The following is a 12,012-nucleotide window of genomic DNA, read 5'->3' as shown; positions in this document are numbered from 1 at the left end:
ATAGGAGATGTTCTCATAAACTTTTAAAGATAAACCCGTTTCTCTCCCAGGAGGCTCCACCTGACACAAGCCATTACTGAAGACTGACAGGAAAGTGTACTGGTAGCCAAGACTTGCTATAAAATAAGCAGAAGATATTTAAATCATTTATTTGTAGTAAGGCATTTGAGGAACTGTTTGGCCTCTGCAGAAAGGAGTTGTGGGGTACTGTACTTCCAAACTGAAGTACTATTTGGGGAAGTAAATTAAAATATAACACTTGCAGATTTATTATGCCATCTGCGTAGGTTAGTCTATCAATTTACTGTTGTTTTTTCCATGCTTAGTAGCCAGATTTCACTAGTTTCACATTGGTAAGCAGGAGATGATAGCGGCTGTGCAGCACCCTTGGGAGCCCCACTCTCCCAGGAAGGGGAAGGGAGGTGTTTTGATCAGCCGGTGTGCAGCGAGAGGCTGACAGCAGATCGTGTCGAATCAGTGTTCAAGTTCATTGCAAACTCACTAGAAGTACACAGGCAAGAAGGAGGAGAATGCTCCCAGGTGTCTGTACAGCAAGAAATGTAAACCTAATGCAATGCACCTCCAAAAACAAAGGTCGCCTGCTTGTGAGACCACAAAGACCAAGTTCTCTTCTACAGCAGAAGAAAAATGCTGTGCATTACCCCCTCCTAAAGAGAGAACCTGTTGTCTCCCAGAGCTGCTGGTTTGGGGTGGAGGCGTGGGCATTTGGTTTCAGGTCCTTACCTGACCAGCTCATAACTCATGAAGCAAAAGCCCTCCCCCAAACACCCTTCCTGAATGAGGGAGAGCTGGCTGAGGGCATGGAAAACTCTTCCCACCAGAACAGCAAAGATGGAAGTGTTGATGCCTTGTTCTCGACAACCCCCCTCCCCCCCCCCCCCCCCCCCCCCAGGTTTAAAGTGGCTAAAGAAACATGAAACAGTAAAACAGTAATAGGCAAAAATTAACACTTTAAATACTATTGATTTTCAATGTCTGTAAACAATCAAACTTTCCCTCAAACATTTAAAAAACAGGCTTTATGGACAGGATAAATCTGTCATTTTCTCAAACCAAACAATTTTTCCAAGCTGTAGTTATGGTGGGGGAAGAGAGGGGATGCGGAAAGGTGCACGAGCCAGGCTTCGCAGCACAGGCTGCTTGCAGATTTAATTGTACTGAACAGCCGCCTCCCTTTATGCCTGCTAGATTTAAACCGCCTTGTGCCACAAACAGATCCAAGTCCAGCAAAGCACAGCAGTGTGTGCTTAGCTTTAACTCATTCGGATTGCTCACATGTTTAAAGAAAAGCATGTACTCATGGGTTTGCTGGTTTCTCCCCTCAGAACCAGAAGCAATTTAGAAATGCTTTCGCTCTTGAATGAAATAAGAATTTGGAAGCAGTCAGCAGTGGCTTTTTCTGTTTCTTTGTGTCTCTGCAACTTGACACTCTGCTGTTTCTGCCATTTGCATCTTGTTAATGCTGGGCAGGTGTTTTCCAGTGCAGGATTTTCCATTAGCAGGATGTCAGAGGGACACACACAGGACAGTGGGATTCTTGGAAGCTGTGAGGGACTGGCAGCCTCTCTCGAGCTGCATGAGAAACAGCACGGCGTCAAAATTTACTCTTCACGGTGTTTTAAGGTTCAGATGTTGCATCACGTATTTGGCTAAATTAAATTTCCCGGCAACTGTTTCCTTAAGCAAACATTTGTTTTCAAACCAATCCCTGTGTTTTTTTTATTTCCCCCCTCAATGTAATATCTGAATCAGCAGATTTTAAATACTCAATATATCTTTAAATGCCAATGCACAACAAGTATAGCAGGTGTTTAATTGTGGTTTAAAGATCCACATTTTTCACATTTTACAATCACAATTAAAATTAAGCAATAACACCAAAGGAGTTCCGGTATGCAGCAATAATACTTACCCATATAGTGAAATTGATAAGGATCCAGATATAATGATGCCCATTGTAGTAACCCTGTGGTGACTGATTGCTATTCTGCTGTTAGCAAACAACCAAGAAATACTTTATTTTTTTCAGAATTATCAATTTGTTTCTAGGGTATGAGAACAATGAAAACCTTAAGGGAGAAAGCAATAGTTAGTGAGGTATTAAAACAGTTCTATAACTAATAAAAACACTAAATCAAGTTAGATATGCAGCAGTGTGTCATTTCTATTTTAATAAAAAAGTACATTATTCTCTCCTCAAAATTACAAAATTTTATTTTTTTAGTCGTTGCCAACATAATCGGAAAGTTAAAAAAAGTCATAAATCTACAGTTTCTGGAACTGTCATTTATGTGATTTTCTACTCTTTAAAAAGACAGAGTATAGCTTATGTATTCATAAAACAATCTTCTTGAAGACTTATTTGCCTCACTGCTTAGAATTTTTTTTTAAGGGGTGAGCTTGGGGAATTTCAGATAAAAAAATGTTTGAGTTTCATAATGTCTCTATAGATGCGTAAGCTTTGAAACGCATTCTTAGGAGCTATAGTTCCTACACATATTGCACTAGGTGGGAAGATAAATCTAATGGTTTGATACCGCACCACAGATCCTGTGATACGGACAAACCAACAGATAAACTGAGCTCTTCTAATGTGGAGACTTAAGTAATATAGTTCACTGTTCAAAGAATGATTGATGGTATCATCACAAATTAATGTGTGAGAGATCTTAATCCTTTGCTTCCAAAAAAGCAGAGCAAGAGAGAGGTGATAGTCACATGGCTAGGAATAGTATTTCTATAATTTGGGTGATCTGAAATTCATTGCCTATTAATATTTAATAACTCTACAACCCAATCCGATAGTTCTTCCTCAAGCAAATTTCCCACAGAGGTCCATAAGATGTATGGAAACAGAAAAATCTCTAAATATAATTAAGGACAACAGTAAATAGCACTTGGTATTCTGGTACAAAGAGCTGGAGGGGTGGGGCACCTGCAGTGAGAGATGGTCACTTACTGAAGGAAAGGAAAATTCCAGACTTCTTAAGAATGACACTCCTTCCAGACACACTGAAACAAACATACTGGAACACTTCAAGCTTAATTTTCCACTCCATGGGCTGTACCATCAATAGTATTAACCCTTTTATGCACCTAAAAAATCCATACTGTTATGAGAAATTAAACTCTTTTGGAACTATAGTACCCAGTTTTCTCTTTCTTCTTGAAATCAGAGGGAAAGTCTGAGATCTTATGGGACAAGTGGAAGGGCTTGTGGATTAACACACCACTGCATTCCTTTTCTTCATGTCCTACCTCAAATCTCCTGAAAGTAGAGGAATAGTGCTAATTAATAGCATATTTAAGCCCAAGAGGGTCTGGACCTGCCTGGCCAAAATATAGACGCTCAGTTAACTTCATCTTCCTTCTTCAGGTTGGTTCCAATTAACCTGTTTCACTTTATATATAAATGTAAATATATATACGTGTGTGTGTGTGAACTCAGGGGGAAGAAACATTCTGATACTGTTAAAAACATGTTTTTGTTGACTTGGTTCAAGTCCAGCCTGCCCTCCACTGCTCCTAGCTCCTTGGATTTGGACGTTGAGAACATTCCTGAGATGTCAACATTTCATCCAAACCATGAAAATGTTTACATTTCCAAAGCTCACATTGAATCAAAACACGGTTTCTTGCCCAGGTCTAGCAGATTAGCCTGTTCCCAAATTAAAGTATTGGCGAGAATCTAATGCAGCTTAATTACCATTCAAAGAAAACCAGCCATTTCCAAATCTGTTCTTTTTCCTGTAGATGTACCATCTGGAGAAGGTCATGTAGGATGAGAGGGAAAGAATGGGATTGAACAGGATGCAGAAAGGCTTCCATCTATAAGATTCTGCATTTAGGTAAGAATCAAAATTAAGGAAAGTGGTGAGATACAAGAGAAAGGAGTGGGTGGGAAAGGGTTTTCTACTGATGGATGGCCATTGTATAAATACGTTGTATTAAGAGGCAGTTCCCAGCATAGGAAGTTTACAGTCTAAATAATTCAAGCACACAAAGAACCAAAGAAAGAAAAATGTATTTTATGGATGGGAAACCAAGGTACTTTGCTAACACTGTACTCTGTGTCCTTCTTATATGACCCAATGAGCCTTTCTTACAAATGCATTTTTGATGTGCTTAACAAAATGCATTCACTTCATACAGTTGGCAGACTTAGTTGTTGCAATCAAAAATAGTTAACGGCAAGTATCAGCATTTTTATATTTCTTTCCTTGTGCAAGTATTTAATAACAGGGAAATAGCAAACAACAGCTGTGTAAAAGGAAAGAGCAGTATAAATGAATGCTCATCCTGCATCACGGGGAACGATATAAGCCTAAGATTCAGACCGGGAGCTTCCCCCAGATTGCAACCAGATGCTTTGCAAATAGTCGGCTTGCCAAAGTGGGTCAGAAGAAACCTGTGGAGTATATAATTCTTCGCAGGTACATTGTACACATATGCTGTCACTGATCGTGTAAGGAAATCATGAGTCTACCTGTAGATAGCAAAAACTGGAAAAACCTCCAATATTGAGGGATTTAAGCAAAACAGTGAAATCAAACAAATCCCATCTTGACAAACATTAGCAGAGGGCCTGCATGCAGGACAGCATGCTGAGAATGACTCTAGCTCAAATGGAATCAAACTGCCTCTGACATCTGTGAAGTCAAGGGCTTTGTCCTGCTGGAAAAGTCTGACCCGCATTGCCTTTGCCTTTGATAGCAAAATTCAGTCACATTTTAGGAGAGTGTGGGATAACGAGGGTTCTTTTTTTTTCTTTTTTTTTTCTCTAGGCTTCCTTGATCTGATCATGACGCAAAAAAACTAATTACAGCAATTAATACAGAATTAGAATAGTTTCATGCTAACTCTGTGAGCAGCTTTCTAGCAGCAGATTGCCTAGAGATACAGGGTTTGAAGCAAGCTCTAAAGCTCTTATTTTCCTGATTACAGCTGTTGAAAAACTAACATGTTGGTCCTCAGAATGAAGAAGGAAAGCTGACTACGAAGTCCTTATGAGTATATTATTCTGCAAAGTGCAGCAATACATTAATATAGACAGAAGCTTACAAAGGAACTAAGAAATGTGCTCAGAACTCAAATCCCATTGCATTCTCAGGCTCTTCACTGCTTTTCTGTGCTAGAAAATGATGCTTACCTGGTCATTATCCTTTAATGTCAACAGAGACATAAATGAATCCAATAGGGAAAACAAAAAAAAGGGAGACATAAAGGGAAAGAGTCAGCTGCAAAAGTTCCTCACTGACTTTAAACAATGTTAGGAAAATCTAACAAATCAGTATAGAGAGACATTGCACACGGTAAAAGCATGACCTCAAATGACTTTTAAACCTTACCCTCTACATCTATGCAAGTATTACCATGTATACTATGGACTCATCCTTACTTTTGTATAGCACCAAAAAACAACAACAACAAACAGAAAGAAAGTGTAAACACTTGCCAGCGTATTGTTTGCTGGCAATAGCAAACAAACCAAATACTGAACAGTCATGCTTCATCCAACAAGCGTAGCTGCTAGCCAAATTCAGGCTTACAATTGTTTGCATGAAAAAGAAACTACCATCCATTCACCTCTGTATTAAGGATTTGACGAACTGTGCTGCAGCAAACTAGGAATCAATCTTTTGGAAGGAAATGATATGAACACTTACTACAGGACATGGCAAAGTATATGAATTTCTTGCACAAGGTTTCCGAGAGCAAATAACTATAAACATCACAAGACTGCATGGTTCATACTGACAGGGAACAAAAAAAATCCCAGACAGCTTCATCAGTGGGAACCATATGTGACCCCTGAAAGACATCAACATTGGTTCCCTTCTTATTTTCCATTGCTTTAAAAGACTGAAGAGACGGTAGCTGGATTTATTTCCCTAGCAGCTTGATCCCTTTCTCTGCCCTCTTCCCGTTAGCACAGAGGCGTTTCCTCCTGCACCCACTCCCTGCCTCTGGATCTAGAGGAGCACGTTGGTGTGTGTAGTGCTTCCAGATGTGGAGTGTCTCCCAGGCCACTGGGAAATCAATGATGGGAATCAACATCTTCTGCATCAAGAGAAGTGCAGGGAATAAAATGGATTTGCACTTTCTTTCTGCAATTAATGCAGTTTTAGCACACTAGGCCCAAGTAAAGTCTTTTCCATGGTGGTACACAGAGTGTCTCAGCTCAAACATCCCTCCAGGAAGGACTGCAGTAATAGAAAGAAGCTCCTCTAAAGGGTATAGTCAGTGCATCGCAAAAGATGTGGATCAGGCTGGACAGAGAAAGCTCAAAGAAGACTCTGCTTCTGTAGCCAGTCTAAGAGGTGTAGATACAGATAGAGGTACAGGTAGGTGATATGAAGCTCCTTGTCATAGGAAGTAAGATTTTTGGTACACTGTTGAGAGAAAAACAGGGAGAAGGAGAAGCATAGCTGCAATACTCTCTGCCCTCTGTTGTGGCAACGTAACTTTGGGGAAGGGAAAGGTAAATCTGGACCATGAGCTATTCCGACTATTGCAGTACAACCAGCAAACTTGGATTCAGCACAGAATTCCAATACATATTCAAAGCATTTTACGCATTATACATGTATAATTCGTAAGAAAATCCTCAAGATAACGTGAAAAAACCCTGTAGCTTACGGTAACACATTGTGTCAAAGAAACAGATGTGTTCTCAGGAAAAAAAATTCTATGTGTGCAGGCAGAAAACATATGATACTAAGAAGCCTTCTTAAGCAAATAGCCATTAATGGAACAAACCTGTTAAAATAATTCATTTTCCATGCATAAGGGTTATGGGTTTAATAGATTTTACTGTATTAGCAGAGAACTGTACTTTCACTTTCTGTGGCTAATCTTGAAGGAACACACATTAATATACCATTTTTTTTCTGCTGTATTAATGAACATTACAACTAAGACAGTATTATACTCCTTATGAACCTAATAACTAACACATGATCACAAAGCATTATTATGTTAACACTTTCCTGCAGAGATGTGAAATGAATAGCACCTCTGTTAGGTTGATTATTAAAAAGAATCTTGCTTACTAAGAAAGGGGAACCTTGTATAATCTTTTCTTTTTCTTTCTTATTGCATAGAACATACCTGACACCCCATATCCATAGTGTTAGAGAGCTCTGCACGTGAATTAGTTGTAGAATCATGGATTGGGTATTAAGAAGAGAAGATTACCAACGTATTTTCCATCAAAAAAAATAAATGCAATCTGTGACAAAACTACTGAGGTCCATAAAACAGCTCCAGGATTTAAATCGGTCCATAGATTCATTTTGAACGCTAATGGAGCTAATGAGTGTTTGCTAGATTTGAAGAAGCAGATCAACACCCTTTCCAGTAATTTAAATGTTAAAGCACTGAAATAATGTCTTAAAGATTAATTGGCCAACACATGTGTTCTCAGAGGTCACGTTTATGCACAATCAGGAGCTAGGGAATAGTTTGAGATGGTCATGGTCGCCTAGAGCTTCATCTGTACTTGATCTAATAAGTTTTGCCAGGCCTAACCTGAGTCTACACCTCCACTCTCTTCATAATATGCATACAGTAATGTCTTCAGCTGGGCTGACCTGCCAACCAGTCAGATACATCTTCATCAGTCAGATAAAAGACTTTGCAGTCCCTGTGTTCCATTTGCATGCCCTACTTTGCATGTCCCCAGTCCTCATGGCACTTGTTGACCATCCCTATCTTAAATAGCTGTCATCATCTCATTCCTGATTCTGGTATCTCCTTGTCATCTGCATCTTTTGTTTTACTCCCTCCTTTCTTTTCTATGAACACACATAACCATATCTGCAGACTCTAAATAGTATCGGTGGCTGTTGGTGACCTTGCGTTGACAGCAAAATTCACAGTTTTGCTCTTTTTCCCACCTGGCAGCAGGAATCAGGGGAAATACTCTTTCCTCACCCCAAATGTTTATTTTTACTGGCTCCATTATCATCTTGTAAAAAGAGAACACACATGGCTCCTGCTGCACCTTCCTGACTTTTCTGCTTTACAAACCAGTCTTGGTGCTACTCTTTAGACCTATTTTTTATACATGATACACCCATTCTCTTTATGCTTTCCAAATCCAACCACTGGGTTTCAGTCAGTGAGTCTCCACTCAACTGCTTTCCAACTAGCTTTAAAGATGTAAAGCACAAAGGAAGAGAAACATAGAAACAGTATAATGACGTAAAATTACCTCCCTTCAAATTGTCTCCACATACTTTCCTGTATTTGGATGACTTAGGTTTGTTTCCCAGGTTTAAATCATTGAAAGAACTACTCAGGAAAATGTCAGGACAGCAGAATGGAAGAGCATTGTGCAACATTTCAGGGAATTATTAGACGGGCACAAGAATTAACATCAGAGCTGCACAGAGAATATCATTACATCTTACCTCAGGCCCACACAACAGGTGTCTTGGGAAGATGACATACTACTGATAATGACCCATCAAAGAAAGATCTCAAAGTTATCTATAGCTACCTGCTAATATCACAACAAGCATGCTAAGGCATGGTTTTATAGCATTTTCTACGCAGTAGCACAGTTAGTATTTTTATCAGTGACAGCAGCTCTAGGTAAGTCATGTTGAACTGGAAGCCAAGTTGAATTTTGTTCCAATGCTTTGGCAACTTTTTTATCTTTTCTTGATGGTATAATGTATGTATTGTATGATACAAGATTGTCATCAATGCACAGAAGCCTGTTTCTCTGATGTCATTATAGGAATATGATGACATCCCAAGTAATCCTGAAGAGAATTCCTATGCCTTCTCACTCTACGAGAAGCTTGTCAACCGTAACTGCTCATAGATTCAGGGTCTTTTCTCTTTCCTGTTTACTTTATTCCAAATATTTCTTACTGTTATTATAAGATGTAGGTTCCACATTGAGGGATGTTACTGGGTGAAAAGAGCTAACAGAAGATTTTTCCTGAAGAAAATATAACAATCTTTGTGGAAATATGCAAGCTACTCATCCCCTCCTGGCATCTCTGCCCTAGTCAAACAGCCTGTCCAATTTGCGAGTAGGCATGACACTGTCCAAATATGCAGCAAGTGGTGTAAGCAGCCAACAAAGAGCTTCCAGTGCTGAGCACTGAAATCCCAGCTGGGAATGGCCAAATGGCTGTCTGTTTTCAGGTTACACATGAATGGTTAATGGAATGTGCCACTGCTAATCTACAGTAGGTCATGATTGGAGTCAGTTCAAGAAAGTTTAAAAGCTTCCACAACTGTGTCAGTTGTATTTGCTTGGTAGAACAGAGAAGGAAAACAGAGACAGGAGCAGGGGAGGGAGGAAATTGCAGTTACTGTATTCCACTTTTGAACCTACTCACAAAGGACAGTTGAAGTGTGCCTGCTCCAACTATATTTTGTAAATCAGCATTGCAGGGGCATGAGCATTGAAAGAGGAATGGAGATCACCACAGATCAGCACAGTCTTTTCCTGTATGATTTATACAGGGAAGCTTCAAGTGTGATGGTAGGAACATGTACCTGTTGCCCTCGTATGGCCCTCTCCCATCCCATTAACACTTCCATTAACATTGGCAGACCTGATAGGTCTGCCACTGACTGCTTTAACACCAGTTACTTTCCCAACGGCTCAGCAGTTAATTCAGTTCTATGTTCATTGAGATAGCAACATTTTTAAGTTGCTTATAAATACACATTTTTTTAAATATTATGCTTTACTCTGGTATTTTACTTCCCTTAAAACAAGTTACACCTGGCTTTTTTAGAGACATGGAGAGCAAGATCTAAAAAGCTTTTTCTTTACAAATTCATTGTTAAATGCTCCTGTCCTACACCCTCCCCAACACTGCTATGCACTGTGCCCAGGCTGCAGAAGGAAATAAATCTGAAGTAAACCCCACCTTCAAAATCTGGATCTTTCCCTTCAGCTGTAGAATAATGTTTCTGAAATATCTTCCCTGAATAATACAAATCCTTTAAGTATCACAGGGTGTATTGAGGTCACAGAATCCATAGAATATCCTGATTTGGAAGGAACCCACAGGGGTCCTCAAGTCCAACTCCTGGCTCCATGCACGACCACCCAAAAATCAGACCATGTGTCTTAGAGCATTGCCGAGATGCTTCCTGAGCAGGCTCGGTACCATGACGCTGGGGAGCCTGTCCCACTGCCTGAGACCCTCTGGGTGATAAACCTTTTCCTAACCCCCAGCCTGACCCTCCCCTGTCCCAGCTCCATGCCGTTCCCTCGGGTCCTGTCGCTGTCCCCAGAGAGCAGAGCTCAGTGCCTGCCCCTCCGCTCCCCTCGTGCGGGAGCTGCAGGCCACCTTGAGGCTTCCCCTCAGCCTGCTCTGTTCTGGGCTGAACAAACCAAATGACTTTATCCACTCCTCATATGTCTTGCCCTGATGTGATTCAGCTGCTGCAGCTGCAATGTCTTCAGTCCTCGCTGAGGGGCCAAAGCTGGCAATGCCAACCTCTGCCAGAGCTGGACTGTTGATCCAGCTCTAGTCCCACCCATATCAGCATCCTCCATATCTTACTACCCATATCAGAATGATGTAGTTCACAATGCAGTCCTTGAAAAGAGAAGACAAGAAAGTACAAGTGACTTAATTTAACTGCAGAAAAAGAAATTAAAAATAAAATAAAAATCAGAATTAATAATCAAACAAGCTATCTGGAAATAAAAGGAAATAACTAACAGACAGCATAGATTTATTAAGAATAAATCATGTCAGGCCAGTCTAATTTCCTTCTGTGAAAGAGAAACAGTACATGTGGATAAAGAGGAGCAGTCAGTGTTCTGTGTATTGACTTTAATAAGGCTTTGACAAACTTTAATAGGGCTTTCCCATAGATAAACTAAGGAAATACAACCCTGCAAAATGATTATAAAGTGGTTACAAAATTGTTCAAAAAAGCTCACTCAATAGAATAACACTGATATTGTTTTATGACATCCCATATCAGAGGAATGGGAGCTCAAAGTGGGCTGTTCTGAACCCAATACTGTCTAATATTTCCAGTAAAGTTTTGGACTCCGAATGCTTTTGTGACCTGCTGGTTACATCAACTTTACAGTTGGTGTAAGCACATTAAAAGACTGGACCGGAGTTCAAAAACTGAAAGAAATCAAGATAAAGACACGAGAAGATAATCATCCGCACATAGAAGTAGAAAATATAGTTGATAACAGCTTTTCAGAAAAGGGCATGTAGGTTGTAGCATGTCACAAGCCAAATACAAGTCAAAAATTCTGTGCTGTTGTGAAAAAATTCAAGTAATATACTGGCAGGTATAAATGGAAACAAGTTTGTACATACCAGTGCATGGGGTTGATGCAGTCCTGTTCTACCAGTGCTCACTAAGTCTGCAGCTAGAGGTCAGCTCTAACAGCAGTGAGACCTCTGTTTTGCAGAGAACACTTCAAGAATGATGTAGGCAGTAGGAAAGCCCATGGGAGAACAATAACAATGATGTGAGATTTGAAAACTTAATCTATTTAGAGAAACTGAAAGAACTGGGAACATTTTTTTTATAGAAGGAAATAAGCAGATAAAGGTCAGAATAAGAATCTTCAGATATATGAAATGCTATTGTAAGGAGGAATAAAACAACGAAAGGCGTACATTATTTAAAAAAAAAAAAAGACAGGATTAAAATGCAACAACAGAGACTCAAGCCAGATATTAAGGAAAACTTTCTGATGGGAAAGATGGTTAATGTGTGGAATAAAGGGACAGTGAGACTGTGGGATCTCCCCTGCTGCAAGAGATTAGACAACTGTCTGTCAATAATTGTATATTGGCAGACTTCTTGATGGCCCTGTCTACTCCACTTCCTAATTCTCTATTTCAAAATGAGGTATCACTAAACTCAAGCCACCTCTTGCCCTCTTGCCAGTACCACATTTTGGGGAACAGTGCTACAGAGGCATAGCTGTGACTAAGAAGGCAGTCATGCTATGAAAGCTCATGAAAATATGAATCA

Source organism: Cygnus olor, chromosome 2 (genome assembly GCF_009769625.2).
Source record: "Cygnus olor isolate bCygOlo1 chromosome 2, bCygOlo1.pri.v2, whole genome shotgun sequence".
Classification (NCBI taxonomy): Eukaryota; Metazoa; Chordata; class Aves; order Anseriformes; family Anatidae; genus Cygnus; species Cygnus olor.
This window is presented reverse-complemented; position numbering follows the sequence as displayed.